The sequence below is a fragment of the Balaenoptera acutorostrata genome, chromosome 11, assembly GCF_949987535.1.
Source record: "Balaenoptera acutorostrata chromosome 11, mBalAcu1.1, whole genome shotgun sequence".
Lineage (NCBI taxonomy): Eukaryota > Metazoa > Chordata > Mammalia > Artiodactyla > Balaenopteridae > Balaenoptera > Balaenoptera acutorostrata.
The window spans coordinates 21,694,942-21,711,753 of NC_080074.1; the positions used below are offsets into that span (position 1 = coordinate 21,694,942).

General features: G+C 39.1%; 1 protein-coding gene across 4 annotated transcripts in view; it reads right to left on the bottom strand.

Moving 5' to 3' along the window:
- NR1H4 (nuclear receptor subfamily 1 group H member 4) overlaps positions 1 to 16,812 on the bottom strand; it is a 70,134-nt gene that overhangs the window by 20,218 nt on the left and 33,104 nt on the right. The window lies entirely within an intron of this gene.

The following is a 16,812-nucleotide window of genomic DNA, read 5'->3' on the forward strand; positions in this document are numbered from 1 at the left end:
AAACTCAGAGAAAATTGCTCCCACCTACCTATGAGCAGTCAGCCACCCACCCTCTTGCCCTTTCAACTTCTCAGGTGAAAGTCAGACGCCCGTCTTCAGTGTCCCTCAGCTGCAGGGAATACATGTCAATCTCCTTGAGTGATCCTGTTGAAGACCCTTCCATTGGGCCTGGGGCAGCAGGGCCTCCTTAGGGTACAGATTTTATCTGGGGAAGGGAGACACCTTTTTCTAATTCTCACAAAAGTCCCATACTTTCCAGCACTGGCCCCCAGGGGCAGAGAGCCACACCCCACCCACCCCTTTGCAATGGGAATGTGGGATTCCTAGCACACTAATCACATGTTCCAAAATCTTTAAAGATCACTCTCTAATTTCCAACTCCTGCTCACTTCATACCCTCAAAGTAAGCGAGGTATTTAACTAGTTCTTAACTACCCACTGCAAGATGGACTCACTTTGGAATGAAGCATCTATTGTCTTTGTGCCTTTGCCAAAATTGAGACAGCAGTGTCCTTCCTATTTTAACAGCCTGTTGGAATAACAGCTGACATTTACTAAGCACCCACTCTCTGTTGTTCTAACCACTTCACCTGCATTTAGTTATTTAATCTCCATATCAGTTTCATGATGAAGATAATATTATGTGTCCCCATGTTACAGATGAAGAAAAAAGTACAGAGAGGTTAAGTATTTTGGCCATGATCACATGGTTAATAATTGGACTAAAAAGATTCCAATCCAGGCAGTCATGCACCAAAGCCCATGCTCTTAACCACTGTGCTATAATTGCCCCCCTTGCATCACAAGAGAGTAGAATAACTTAATATTAAATATCTACTACCTGAAAGCTGCATCAGAGAATGCAAGGGAGATACCAAGATGAAGAAAACATTCCTTGTCCCTCAGAGCTTCCAACTTAGGGGGAAGACAAAGAAGTAAAATCACAGCACAATAAAAATGTAGAGTGATAGGATAGCTAATTAAGTAATAAATTATTGGAATGTAGATGAAAAAGTGATCATTTCATGGCCACACTAAATGCCTGTGAAGGGTGCGCCACATTAAAGGGAGACAGCAATTGCATCATAGACTTGGACATCTGCACATTTGTTATGACAATTTTCCAAGCAGAAGGCAATAAAAATTGTCCTAGTAAAATAAGTATAATATGACAATTTCCCATCAGCTAAAAGTCTAGTGTCCGAGGAAAAGGCATTATATGGGCTGGGAATGGCCCTGATTAATTCCAAGTAGGGGGAATCACAGAAGAGCTCATGAAGGAATTAGAATTTGAGCTGGACCTCAGAGAATAAGTAGGATTTTGAAACATGGACTTTGAGGGAGGAAGGACAGTCTGGGAAATGAGCAAATGCACGGAGTTATGGAAATTCCAAGGAAGGGTAGATAATCCATCTTGATGGGAGGGTAGAGTGTGGGGAGAATTAGTGGGAGCTGGATGAGGGCATGTAGTGGGACAGAATATGGTTAAATGCCCTTGAACTCCAAGCAAAGAAGCTGAATCTTTATATCAAGTAGAGAGAGAGAGAGAGAGAAGCCTTTAGAGGGTTTTGGCAGGGGAGGGTCTAACCTAACCTGCATGTTGGGAAGACTCCTTGGGGCAAGGTCAAGAAAGGTGGGACAGGGAGACCGGAGACTGGAGGCAAGAGGCTGTTATGGCCAGAGGGTGACTGATGCCTGACCTATATGGGGTGGTGGGGGGGTAGGAAACAGAGGAACATTCAGGACTTGATAACTAACTCAATATGAAAACAGGCTGAAGAAAAAGTTAGAGATGTCAAGGTTAAAAAAGTCATAGACTTGCTTTTGAATTTGTGAGCTGGTATAACTTTCAGTAGGAAAGGTATTACCATTTTCCTAAATGTCAAATCCAACCACATAAAGTCTAAAAAAAGACTGTGCTTCAGATCAGTGTTGATATTGGGAGTGCAAACACCACATCATGCAATTCAAAAGAAACTACAGACAAAAAAAGAAAGAAAGACAAGAAAAGAAAAAAAGAAAAAAGAACTTTTTTCCTGATACCAAATGATTGATCTCAATGACCACTTTAGCTTACTTGAGTCAATCTTCCCACTAATTTTCAGCCCCTCCCAGGAACAATTCCCTTTAAAACCATGATAGATCTTGATAGCTCAATAATGAACTGAAATAAAATTCCTTATTCCACGATGAATCAAAGGAACAGTGCTAGGACAATTCTGCAGGTTTTTTTTGCTCTGGTATTAACTGAGAAAGGAATCGTTATCATCTCAATAGCTGAATTAATTAGCTTTCACTCTGAGGTGGCAACACAATATTATCATTCTATCATTTAAATAAGGCTACATATACTGTATTTATACTTATGCAAATCAATCCATACACATAACTCTGCCTCTATCTTGTGCATATTCAACAAAGCCCATATCAGAAAAGTCATTTGAAAATGAATGGAAAGGAAATTCACTGAGGAACAGAGGCTCCCTGGTAATGGAAGATGAATAGACAGGGCTGGCATTGCCCTTGGGGGAGTGTGTAGCGCTAGGGGGCTTCCTGGGGTGGCACGAGAATAAGCTATAGGATGGTAAAATGGATCCCTCAGTTATGCAGAATATTGGACGTCCTGCTTTTCTGCTTCTTTATACAGATAGAACCCATACCATACCCTACTCCCAACTCATACATACATACGTGCCCACACAGACACACATGCACATACTGGACTCCAGGGACTGACAGTAGGCCACACATTACTTTGAAATCAATAAAATGTTGGTTGACGTTTAAACCTCTAAGGGTCTCCTGACTTTTTAAACAGCAACAAACACATAGGACTGAGGAATTAGTTATCTTAACATCCAATACGGCCTAAAGAAAGTCTGCCTTTAGTTCTGCCTCAGCAGACCATAGAATAAAAAGGACTCCACCATCCACTTTTACAGGACTTATTTTGTAGCAGGCACTTTTAAACACTTTGCATATGGTGTTTCACTTAACACTAATAACAATCCTATGAGGTAGACGTATTTTTATCTCTCTTATAGATAAGGAGACTGAGTTACACAGAAATTAAGTAATTTGCTCAAGGTCCTACAGATAGTAAATGGTAGAGCTCAGATTTGAACACTGATAGGCTCAGTTCCAAACTCTATGCTCTTAACCACTATATTATGCTGTCCTTCTAGTAAGGAGATTACATTTCTAAAAATTGTCTTTTGACATTAATCTCCCCAAATCCCATTTTGCATGTGAAGTGCTCCGCAGTTTCATCCCTATCTCCAAAACTTCTTCGGAAACATCCTATTCTCCCTCCCCACTCCAGATGTCTGCTCCACCTCTGTCTCACTGGTAGAGAACTGCAAAGTAGCACAAACTAGAGAGAACAGCTGCCAATACTAAACCAGGTAAGCTCCATCACACAATTTCTTAGACTTTAGGATCTCAATTCCTCTCTTTGAGTTGCTTGCTGAAATTTTTAGAACTCAGTAATAGACTCCTGATCACCTGGCAGGAGCTGTTTTAGATCATTGTTTTTGAAAAAGCAAACTCTCAAACTTTTGAGATGCAGTTGATAAAAATTATTCTTGACTATTTAGTTCTTGTTAATGTTGCTTTTAAGGTTTTCTCCCCCTTTATCTTAGGGGGAGAGCCACAAAAAAATGTCTACCTGATTTTCCAACACTTACTTTTATCACTATAATTTCTAATTTTTTTTTCTTAAATAAGTTTAAAAAGAACTGACTTTGAATCATTTTTGGAAGTTGCCTAATGTCACTCCAAAGTAGGCAAATCAACAAACAACTTAGTAGTCAAAGGGCATTCATCAAACTTCTATACTCCCTCTGGAAAAAAAAAAAAAAAAGTGTGAAATAAAAGTTCATTAAAATAACATAGTCTATAAAAATGTTTGAATACTACTCTGTCAGTGTATCAGAAATGTTGATGAATCTCAGAGAGACAGAAACCAGAGTAAATTTATGAAGAAACATGGCCCAAGACAGGTGCAGAAGAATGCAGGAGTAGGAGCAATGGGGAAGTTCCAAGTTCAGATACAAGGAGATGCAGGTGGCCCTGAAGCGCTGATAGGGAGCATCCTGTTAAGCCAGGAGTTGGCTAACTACAGCCCAAGGACAAATTTGGCTCCCTGCATATTTCTGTATGGCCCACAACCTGAGAATGGGTTTTACATATTTTAATGTTTTCAAAAAATCAAAAGAAGAATATTTGTGATATGTAAAAATTACATGACATTTAAATGTCAGCATCCATAAATAAAGTTTTATTGGAACAAAACCAAGATCTTCATTTACATATCTGCTTTTGCACTACAATGGCAGAGTCAAAGAGCTGAGACAGAGACATTAATACTTGCAAAGCCTGAAATATTGACTCTCTGGTCCTTTACAGAAAAAGTTTGCCAACCCCTGTGCTAAGCCAGGGATAGCAGTAGTATTTGCATGCAGTCTCAAACAATGAATATGAGCCAGTGAGGGAGGGAAATGCCCAGGAGGAACAAGGAGTCCCCAAGCCCAGAAGACATGGACCAGAACATTCTGTCTAACAGCACATCTTGTCCTCCCTCCTGACGGGTAAAAGCAGGCTGCAGAAACACAAAGAGCATCCTTAGAGAGGTGGGCAAGGAATCTCCTTGTCTACTCAATGAGATTACTCTTTCTAGACTCATTTGGGAATTGCCTTTGCGGGCATGTGCCCTGGAGGCAGCTCTGAGTCTGTTTCTCCTTTTGCCTTAACCTATTAACAGAAAGTACAGGATCAAGGTGTAAGACGTTGCCAGGTACCATGTGGATAAGTTGATTGGCACAAGCTACAGGTTAATGGTTTTTAAAATCTTTCTTACAAAGATAAAAAATTATTTATCAGCTCAACCACATAACTGAACTGGGAAAGAAAACAAATCTACCTCATTTTAGCAACATAAATAAACATAATCACTTTTAACAATTTTTAAAAGGTCAGATTATTTGGCCTAATGATTTTGAATAACCAAAAAATAAATCACCTCCCACTCAAGCTCAGAATTAAAGGCACTATAGTTAGCTGTAATTAATCATAATGATGATGATAATAATAAAGAAGACAGAACCCCTCTCACCCTCTATGTCAGCTCAAGTATCACCACTTTATCTATAGCATACCTTTCATGTGCTCTAGCCATGTTTTTTCCATTCTGTTCTACATTCTTCACATCACTTATCTGTATCTAAAATTATCTTATAACTTATTGAAGGGCTCATTCTTTTCTATGGATCAAAATTCAATAGATATAAAAGAATATAGAGTAAAATATCTCCATCCCACATTTGTCCCCAGGACACCCAGTCGTCCTTCCCACTGACAACCAATCTTATTTGCTTTTTAATTTTAAAATTATCTCCTTTAATTCTTTTTTTTGCTGTTACTTTTTATTGGAGTATAGCTGCTTTACAATGTTGTGTTAGTTTCTGCTGTACAGCAAAGTGAATCAGCTATACATATACATATATCCCCTCTTTTTTGGATTTCCTTCCCATTTAGGTCACCATAGGGCATTGAGTAGAGTTCCCTGTGCTATACAGTAGGTTCTCATTAGTTATCTATTTTATACATAGTAGTGTATATATGTCAATCCCAATCTCCCAGTTCATCCCACCCCCACTTCCCCCGTTGGTATCCATACGTTTGTTCTCTACATCTGTGTCTCTATTTCTGCTTTGAAAATAAGTTCATCTGAATCATTTTTCTAGATTGCACATATAAGTGATATTATACGATATTTGTTTTTCTCTTTCGGACTTCACTCTGTATGACAGTCTCTAGGTCCATCGACGTCTCTGCAAATGGCACAATTTTGTTCCTCTTAATGACTGAGTAATATTCCATTGTATATATGTACCACATCTATCTCCTTTAATTCTTTGGATTCTGTTGAATTTGATTAAACCCAACTCTTCACCTACTCCATGCCTACACTTGAGTAGCCTCAATGTGCCAGGAAGAAACACACAACCATACTAATAGCTTTATGTGTTCCTGACAGCAAATCTGGGGTGGGGTTTCCATACTGCAGGCAATCCTGTCATGTCCCTAGTCAGCACCCTCTCCTGTCCTAGACTTTGTTACAACTTTTCCGTTTCAACCTCTCAACACCACTTCTCCACCGCTGACTCTCAGCTAACAACTGAGCTTTTTATTTGACTGAGAAAATCGAACATATCAAAAGAGAATTCCCATGTGCACCACCATGAAATCCATCAGTCTATCTGTATCTGCACCACATAATCTGCCTTCCTTCCTTTTACTAAAGATGGACTGGTCCCCTTCTAAACAAACCCCACCTTAAAATAAAACTCTCCCTTGACCCCCACCCTTCCATCCATTGCCCTGTTTCTCTGCTCCTCTTTATGATAAGACTTCTTGAAAGAGTAGTCCATATTGGCTATCTCTACTTGATCTCCTCCCTTTTCTCTTAAACCCATGCTGATCAGGCTTTACGCCCACCATGCCACTGAAAAGGATCCTCCACTTTGCTTCAATTCTCAGTGCTCCCCTTCATTGAACCACCATCAGTGTTTGACACAGTTATGTGCTTCTTCCCTCTTGAGTTAATTTCTTTCACTGGCCTCCACGAGTCCAATCCCTTGGTTCTCCTTCTTCCTCACTGGTCCCTCTTTCTCATTCTCCTTTTTACTTGATCTTCCCAACCTCTAAATATTCCAGCACTCCAGGGCTAAGTCCTCAGTCCTCTAACTGAATTGAATCCTTATGTGATCTCATCCACCCCTTTGGCTTTAAATGCAGCTTAAACACATTGATATACTGAGACCTCTCAAGTTTATATCTCTAGCCCAGGTCTGTTTAATGAACCCTAGACACACAAACCTAACCACCTACTCATCTTCTCCACTTGGATATCTCACAGGCACCTTAACCTTAACCTGTCCAGAATGGATCTTCTGCTTTTACATCCCCAATCCTGCTCTTCCCCAGTTTTCCCCTTTCAGTAGATCTCACACCCTTCTCCCTGTTGCTAGGACCAAAATTCTTGGAGTCATTTTTGTCTCTTCTCTTTCTCTCCCACTCTACATCCAAACCATCAGCAAGTCACATTTTATTTTCTTCTGTCAAACTTTGTTTTATTCACTGTTATACCCTTAGGCCAAGAGTGGTGCCTGTACCTACGAGGTACCCAATGAATAGTTGTTGAATGAATGAAGGGAGAGAGTCTACACACTATTAATAGTTATCTCATTAGCTTAAGTAGGTTAAAAATTAAATGTTCAATAATAACACATGATTGTATGGTGTTCCTCTGAGGTGAACAGTTTTATAAACTTCAAATAGATCACCAATCACAACATACCTTTGGCAGGGATGAAGTGAGAGAGTGGCATGGACATATATACACTACCAAATGTAAAATCGATAGCTAGTGGGAAGCAGCCGCATAGCACAGGGAGATCAGTTCGGTGCTTTGTGGCCACCTAGAGGGGTGGGATAAGGAGGAGATATGGGGATATATGTATAAGTATAGCTGATTCACTTTGTTATAAAGCAGGAATGAACACACCATTATAAAGCAATTATACTCCAATAAAGATGTTAAAAACAAACAAACAAAAACATACCTCTGCTTCTTAGCCTCTCCCTGCATCTTTCAAATGAGATTCTCAAAGTATATCTTTTAAATCTCATATGTACCACAATTAGAAATGAAGATATCTAGATGCCTTGTTTTTCTCTCTGATTAACTGTATGATTTGAGGTATCCAATTTTTAATGGTTTGCATTTTGCAAATAAAAATCCAGAACCTACATTCTCCTTTACACTTACCTGACATTTTGTAATAAAAAAAATATTATATTAGTTGACAATGTGTATCCTATATTTCCCAGAATGGTTATAGACACAGTTCATCTAAGCTTGAGCAAAATTAAAAGTCAGTATAATACGGGGGCTTCCCTGGTGGCGCAGTGGTTGAGAGTCTGCCTGCCAATGCAAGGGACGCTGGTTCGAGCCCTGGTCTGGGAAGATCCCACATGCCGCGGAGCAACTAGGCCTGTGAGCCACAACTACTGAGCCTGCGCGTCTGGAGCTTGTGCTCCGCAACAAAGAGAGGCCACGACACTGAGAGGCCCGCGTACCGCGATGAACAGTGGCCCCTGCTCGCTGCAACTAGAGAAAGCCCTCGCACAGAAACCAAGACAGCCAAAAATAAAAAAATTAATTAATTAATTAAAAAGAAAAAAGAAAAAAAATTCAGTATAATAGACTGACTTTATTTCATATTTGAGGTTTAAAATTTTTTCCATATTTACTCATATTTTGTTAATATGTATGATAATGAACAAACAAGATCTTGTCTGTAAATGTATAAATTTCTATATTTGATGCTGTTCTTTATTTTTTAAAATATGACAGATGCTCCTCATTTCTATGTGTGGAAGGGACTGATAACCTTAGTTATTAGATGATGTTTTATTTTTTACACGGTGAATGTTGTTCACTAACTTATAGTTATGACTGCTTTTGGAAAGTATGTTGGTGGAAAACACCAGGAGACCATTCTGTCAGACAACCAATGGGTTTGGATTTGCCATCATCTAGGCTTTGTTTGTTTTTTCTGTGTTAGTGTTTTCCCCAACAGAACTGACTTTTAAAACACTGACTTTCCTTGTACGTACTTTAGTGCTGGCTGTCTTTGGAAAGCCACTGACAGCAGGATGAGGGGCAGGATGGTACAGAGGAAAAAGTGTAGTTCAAGAGTCCTGCAGATTTGAGTACCAGTTCTACTCCATTCTTTCATAGCTGTGAGATCTGGGCAAATTTCTGAGTGTTGGTATTTTTATTTGGATAAAGGAGATGATAATACTATCTCGAGGAGCCACTATAAGGATAAATGAAATAAAGAGTCTCCAGTGGAAACTGTCCAGCCCATAACCGAGAATCATTATCTTCCCCAGTTTGTCTGAGTCCATAAATGTGTATCTTTCCAACAATTTTAGGAATTTTAATGTGAAGGATGATTTATCAAGTGATTCATGTGTGATTTATACTTGGTCATATTATTTTGGGGTTTGGGGGTGTTGTTTTGTTGTCTTTTGCTTTTCTATCCCATCCCAAGAGGGTAGCCATCTTTTTATGCTCACTTGCTAAGACAAAAGCTGAAGTTATTTACCTCTAGATAAAGATAACTCTTGGATAGGGCTTTTGTTTTCAACCCCTCATTGAAAGGGTTATACTGCATCATCTCAAAGATGATGGAGGTGGAGGTCAGTGATTTTAGAGTTGGGGGAGCAGAGGCAGCTTAGCTGTAAAGAGATTTGGGGAACTTCACCAGAGCCTGAGAATGGGATGAGTCTCACAGGTTCCCTGAGTATTGGACCAACACCCATAAAGAGCCTCTAGAGAGGTGACAAATCTCTAATGGGATAACTCTGAGATGAGGACAGGAAGATACTAATAACCATGACCTTGGAAACCCTGAGATAAAATACCCATGTCAAAAGGTGGCTGAGTTGTCCACTCTCAAGGGATCAATTCAAAGGTGAACAAGGAGCATATCAACTAATACCAAAATATTCCACCCTGTGTAAGACCCCTGAGATTTGTGCATGTTCCTGGGGAAAAGAGCATCCCCAAATATTTCCCCAGTGGGATTTCTCATCAGCCAGGGGGATTATGAGCCTGGGAAAGATTAAATTTGATTACAGAAATACAGAAATATGATATGTCTTACACTTAGTCCTACCTGTTTCAGTAACAAAGTGTTTCTGAAATGTTACACATAAAGTACATCTAAAATACGGAGGTGGCTATCAAAGGAAAAAAGTAGAAATGAACTAAATGAAAATGAAAATACAACTCATCAAAATTTGTGGGGTATAGCAAAAGCAGTGCTCAGAGGAAAAATTCATAGCATTAACTGAATACATTAGAAAAGAAATACATAAAATCCAATAATCTAAACTTCCACCTTAGGAAACTAGAAAAGAGAGCAAATTAAATCCAAAGTAAGCTGAAGAGGAGAAATAATAAAAGTTAGAGCAGGATTAGTGAAATTGAAAATAGGAATACAACAGAGAAAATCAATGAAACCAAAGCTGGCTCTCCAAAAAGATCAATAAAATTGAAAAATATCTAGCAAGGCTAACCAAGAAAAAGAGAGAAGACACAAATTACTAGTATCAGAAATAAAAGAGAGCCATTACTACTAATTCCATGGATATGAAAAGCATAATAAAGGAATATTATTTTAAAAATTGTATGCCTTCTCTATATCTTTAATTCTGTGTTTGTAAGGAGGGGAGATGGTTCTGTGGAAATAAAGCCTATCCAAATGATCAAAAAACAAAATGCAAAACACAAAAACACAAAACCACTAGTGGTTATCAGTGGTTGCCTCTGATGAACAGGACTTGGGGCAGAAATGGTTGGGCAGGGGCTTTTCTACCGTTTGACTTTTGAGTGACGTGTACTCATTGCTTTGACAAAATGTTTAAGTGACGAAGTTGTCTAAAGGAGTTGAAAGCAAAAATCCGTGGACACCCTCACCCCCACTGGGTATCCTTGGGAGATTGAGGGGAAGGGTAACATCTGCAGGGGTTGGGCTTTTCAGGCCTTTAACAGCTGTTTAAACTCCCGGGTAGGCAAACTCCCAGGAGCTGGAGGCTTATACTGACTAGTGGCCTCTAGTCACTACTTTCCTATTTATATATTGCTTATATATTTAGTTTAAACATTTTTTCTTACTTAAATCTAATTTCTATTGTCTTCAGTTTGTCTTATATCATTGCTCTATATTTATTTGAAATATCAACTTTTATTCATTGGAAATCACCCTTCTATCGTTTCCTTTTTCTGTACGTTCTTTTAGATATCATTTTATTGCTTTTGTATTTTTAATCTTTTTTGTTTGCTTGTTTTACTGGTTTCTCTTTTTGTCTATTTTAGCTCAATTATGTAAACTGTTTTCCTACTTTGCTTTAAAATGGTGAGAGTGAGAGCAGGAATTTTGTTTTGTTCACCACTGTATCATGTAGGCTTAGAATAGCGCCTGGCATATAGTTGGTACTTAATAATATTTACTGAAAAAAATTGAATTAATTAATTCAAACTCCCAGCAGCTAGAGGCTTAATTAGTTAACTAATAGGAAGAGAGATAGTTTTGAAAATAGTGCATGATCCAAATTAGGGGGGCTGGATGAAGAGAAGAATAACAATGATAAAATAATAGGAATTCATCAACAAAACAACAATAGCAAATGCTTTATGAGCACTCAAGGTGTGCCAGGTACAGAGCTGGAAGTTTTAAAAACAATGTCTCTATTTGCAAATGAATCACCGGACAAAGGATTAATCTCCAAAATATATAAACAGCTCATGCAGCTCAATATTAAAGAAACAAACACCCCAATCCAAAAATGGGCAGAAGACCTAAATAGACATTTCTCCAAAGAAGACATACAGATGGCCAAGAAGCACATGAAAAGCTGCTCAACATCACTAATTATTAGAGAAATGCAAGTCAAAACTACAATGAGGTATCACCTCACACCAGTTAGAATGGGCATCATCAGAAAATGTACAGACAAGAAATGCTGGAGAGGGTGTGGAGAAAAGGGAACCCTCTTGCACTGTTGGTGGGAATGTAAATTGATACAGCCACTATGGAGAACAGTATGGAGGTTCCTTAAAAAACTAAAAATAGAATTACCATATGATCCAGCAATCCCACTACTGGGCATATACCCAGAGAAAACCATAATTCCAAAAGACACATGCACCCCAATGTTCATTGCAGCACTATTTACAATACCCAGGTCATGGAAGCAACCTAAATGCCCATTGACAGACGAATGGATAAAGAAGAGGTGGTACATATATACAATGGAATATTACTCAGCCATAAAAAGGAACGAAATTGAGTCATTTGTTGAGACGTGGATGGATCTAGAGACTGTCCTACAGAGTGAAGTAAGTCAGAAAGAGAAAAACAAATATCGTATATTAACGCGTGTATGTAGAACCTAGAAAAATGGTTCAGATGAACCAGTTTGCAGGGCAGAAGTTGAGACACAGATATAGAGAACAAACGTATGGACACCAAGGGGGGAAAACCGCGGAGGGGTAGGGATGGTGGTGTGCTGAATTGGGCAATTGGGATTGACATGTATACACTGATGTGTATAAAATTGATGACTAATAAGAACTTGCAGTATAATAAAACAAACAAAAAAACAACTAATACTAAACTTTCTTTGGGTTATTTGTATGGAAATACGTTAATATAAATGTTTCAGACATTACATGAAGTTTCTAAAAACCTTACATGTTCTGGTATAATGTTATAAGTCATAATTCTAGTTATTACTTTAAAATGTATATCTCAGAAATAACTAAATTTCCTTGTCAATTGCATTATTATGAACTTTGATCAAATCTTTAACCTTGGTCATTTTTAAGTCTTTTGTCATTTACAGACAGTTCTGGGTGTACTCTGATGCTTTTGCAAATGTGTTCCTATAAAAGGGTTTCATCTTGAAGGAATTCATGGAAAAGACTCTGACAAGTACAGGTTTCTGGTAACTGACTATACTGCTGAACTGAATGAATAAGCATTTTCAGAACTCTAATGGAAAACTGATGAATTCATAAAAGTGTTAACAAAAGATCAAGATGAAAAAAAATTAATTACATGGGACTGAGTGAAATGATGAGGATGATTATAATTTTTGTGACTTTCTGTTTGAATAAAAAAAAAATCCCACAAGGACTCAGAGGCAAAAAATATACAAATCAATTTTCACCGCAAAGTAAAGGAGCTGTTACAGTGGAGGACTACTGGACTGAATGTCAATATTATGACATAGTATGAGTGTGTTTCGTGTTGGGTAGTTGCAATCATTGTTGCTTTTGTTGTGGTCATCCATTTACAATGCTTGGTGTCAGTTTATTTATCTCTTGTAAAAATAAAATACAGTGTGTGTGTGTGTGAGTTGTGAAAAAAAAAAGAAACTTAAAAAAAATAAAATAAAAGAACAAAAAAAAACAAAACAAAAAACACCAATGTCTCATTTTTCTTCATGACAACCCAGTGATAATAGTAATAATAGCGGGCATTTATTGAGGGTTTCCTATTGGCAAAGACTATGTTAATCACTTTACATACATTACCTTATTTAAATCTACCTCAAAGGGTTTTCTTGAAGATGAAATGAGTTAGTACATGTAAAGTCTCCTGATAAAGCCTGCACAAAATAATCACTTGATGTATGCTATTTATCTGTCTATCATCATCACATTGCCATCATCTCACCCTCCTCCTCCTCATCTCTATTATTATCCTCATTTTACAGGTAAGAAGTCTGAAGCCCAGAGACATTAAGTAACTTGGAAGAGAATCAGCTGGGGTTGGAATCTAGGTTATCTGCCTTCAGAGTCCTACTCTTCCCAAGACTTTTATAACAAAAGTCTTCCAATCCAGTGAAATCATTTGAATCCCCACCCCTTGAATCACACTCTAAGAAAATTTGACCTATAGAGTTCATTGGGATCATTATTAAATTTTATAAAATCAGACCTCAAAATCAAATAGGATTTCAGTAAGTTTATAAGTAAGTCAGGGCATCTCAGCTCTAACCCATAAACCAAAGGCCCACTGGAAACTCTCTACATCTATCCTACATGTCACAATTGTTTCAATAATTCTAGAATATTTTCTAAAACTTCAGAACTAAGTCTAATGCTGGTTCACTATCTCATATAAAAATAAGTTCCAAAGGATGAAAAGTCCCCCATTTACTCATAAAATGCCTTTTAAGCGTTCTACCATTCTTTCCTGGCATGGAGACAGTTGTGAGTGACATTGACATTGACCTATTTGGGAATGCAGCCATTTGAAATATCCAGTCAGATGCAGATCAGTTTTGTCAGTTGAGGTCTGAGGTTTGAATCAAAATTCATCCAGACCTTAGCATATTTCCATATGCTCCACACTGATAACCGAGGGGGAGGGACAGCTCTCGATTTAATCTAGTGCCGAGCAAATGGCTATCATTGTCACTTGGCATTATGCTTGTGTTCTGCAGTTGTTATTTTTTTAAAAAATCAAAATTTATCTCATTGATGCCATAAATACCTATAACAAATAAAACCTTAAGAAAAATTAAAGTATTTCTAACAGAAACAGAGACCAGTGAAATCAGGAAGTTTAACCGTGATCTTTGCTATGGCTGCCAGTAATCTTTGCTATGGCTATGGCATCTTTGCTATGGCTCTGGAGCCAGTAATTGCAGTGAAGGCAACTTCCTGATACCTAAAGGTCAACTAAGGTGCCGTCTTCCTGGAGTCAATAATTCTTATGTTAGCTTCCTGACCCCCCATCTTCTTGAATACCAACTGCCCTGGCAAACCAGTTCTGCAGTGTGGCTTGGAGCATCCTCTCGGAGACTCAGCATAGAACCTGTTCCTCTGCCCTTCCAAGTTCTCCTGTACTGATTCTTCTCTGCTTGAAATTTGGTTTCTGCTTACTTTGTTGAACTTTGACTAATCAATATATTAAGGAACTTGCTTAGTCAGCCAAGAGGTATAGAGCCTAGATTCAATTCATGCCTGTCAAATCCCAGAGCTCATACTCCCTCTGATGGAAAGTTATGGTGTGAAATTCATTTTGTATCTGGTAAGCGCAGATATCCAAGGGGTGTGGGGCAGGGGGATGAAGTTGGCTAAGCTGTTAGGCCTGCCTGGCCCAGAGGCACTGGTTCTTTGGCTTGAACTCTACCCTATTCTGTGCACTTCCTCCCCATTTACTAAGCTAGAATGATTTTCATTTGTTTTCTCGAAAGAACATCTAAAAAGCACAAAGGAGCCAATTATTGGCTTTTCAATCACCAAAGCCTAAGCCCCAAGATCCCAGACGCTAACAAAATTTCCCCAAATTGGGAGAGGCAGACAACCAAAGAGTTAAGACATGTTAAGTACATGAGAAGGTCCTGAACTCTGTCCCTCCCACCCCCTAATCCTCAGACTGAGTCCTGGGATTGGGTTTGCAGAAAGCTTATGGGAACTCCACATCATTGGGAAATCCTAGAACAGAGGGATTCTTGTGCTCTTTCCTGGGGAGAGTCAGGGGAGGCCCTTGGGGTTCCCTGCACCCCACAAGGCACAGGAACGGATGACGTGGCCATATGGTTTCCCTGGGCAGCCAGGCATTCCAGGTGACGGTGCAGAAGCATCAGGAGCCCACCCATCTGAGCAGCAGGGAAGCAGGTGGGGCCAGATGGGAAGCCGGAGCATGCTCAGGATGCCAGGATGGCACTTCAGAGACCTTTCCCACTGGTGAGCGAAGACCAGCGAGAACAGCCCTCAACAGATGCTGGACTATGTTAACAGCACCAAGAACAGAGCCCCACCTCCAGGGCCCAAAAAACTCAGGAGATTCATCCTGAATTGATGAAATAAAGTTTCCACCAGGGCTTGAAATTGGATTAAATCCAATTATACAAAAAAGGTTATTTTTCTTGCATATATACCCTGAGTGCTGTGCTCTCTCACTGCATAGTTTCCAGTTAATTCTGATACTGACCATTGAGAGTTATGGGTCTAGAACAGGGGTCAGCAAATTACAGCTAGGCCCTGGGCCAAATTCGGCCCACTGCCTGTTTTTTATTGTCCTGCCTATTTTTGTAGGCTAAGTAAAGCCACTCTTACATGGCTGAGTTTGCAGAGTTGCGTAATCGCAACAAGGCCGCTATGGTGCAAAGCCTACAATATTTACTATCTGTCTCTTTACAGAAAAAAATTGCCAAACCCTGATGTAGAACATGGGCCCTGCCTGGCTCTATCTCATCTGCTCTTGCACTCTTGTCCTTCTGCTGTCATCATGGGGGCAAAGTCTCAAATCAAAATCAAAGAAAAAGCTCTGCCTTTCTCTGCTCTTAAAAATATACCTATGTTCAGATCCAGCTTTTCCTCCCTGAGCTCCCCAGAGGACTGGTTCTCCTTAGACCAGTTTTCTGTCCCCTGGTCTCCTGACCCTGCACTTGCCTAGTAGCTTCCTAGCTTTGACTTCTATTTTCTATCCTTTATGGGCTTCTCATCCTCTGCCTGTCTTTGAGTCGCTGTTTTGTAGGGTTGTCCATGGCACTCTGGTCTCCCTCTACTCACCCTGCCACGCCCCGGAATTCTCAGGACAACCAGGTTTCACTCCAGCATTCACCTGTAAGGAGGTGAGCTGGTCCAGGTTACTAACTTTAGGGTTTTATCCCCTTGGTTTGGATAATACCGATACCTTGACACCTAAATGGAGCACTTGATTCTCTTCCTTTGGCCACCAAATTAGTCAATATTAGCCTTGAACAAATAGCTCAGAGAGCAGAATGATCACTTGGTGGTTAATAATAGAGGCTCTGGGGTTAGATTTAGAAGCAGGAGATTTGAAGCTACACCCCTTCTTAGCTAGGAAGCGATGAGCATGGATTTTCATTATGGCATTCCAAATTTACTATGCTTTTATTTATTTACACATTTACTATGTACCAGACACTGTGTTAGATGCTATGAGGAGTAACAGAGCTGAAGAAGACACAATCTATGTCTTCAAAGAATTTATACGTAACTTTTACCCATATAGACTTGGATCTCCACAAAAAGGATAAGAGTATTTTAAAGGCCATAAACGAGATCTTTGAAATTTTCTTTATAGATCTGTTTTAATTTTTAAATTTGGGGCATAAATACTACTTTGTTTTTTAAAAATCTAATGAAATCACACCAAGTTTTAAAGAGCTGACTAATATAATTTTAGACAATCT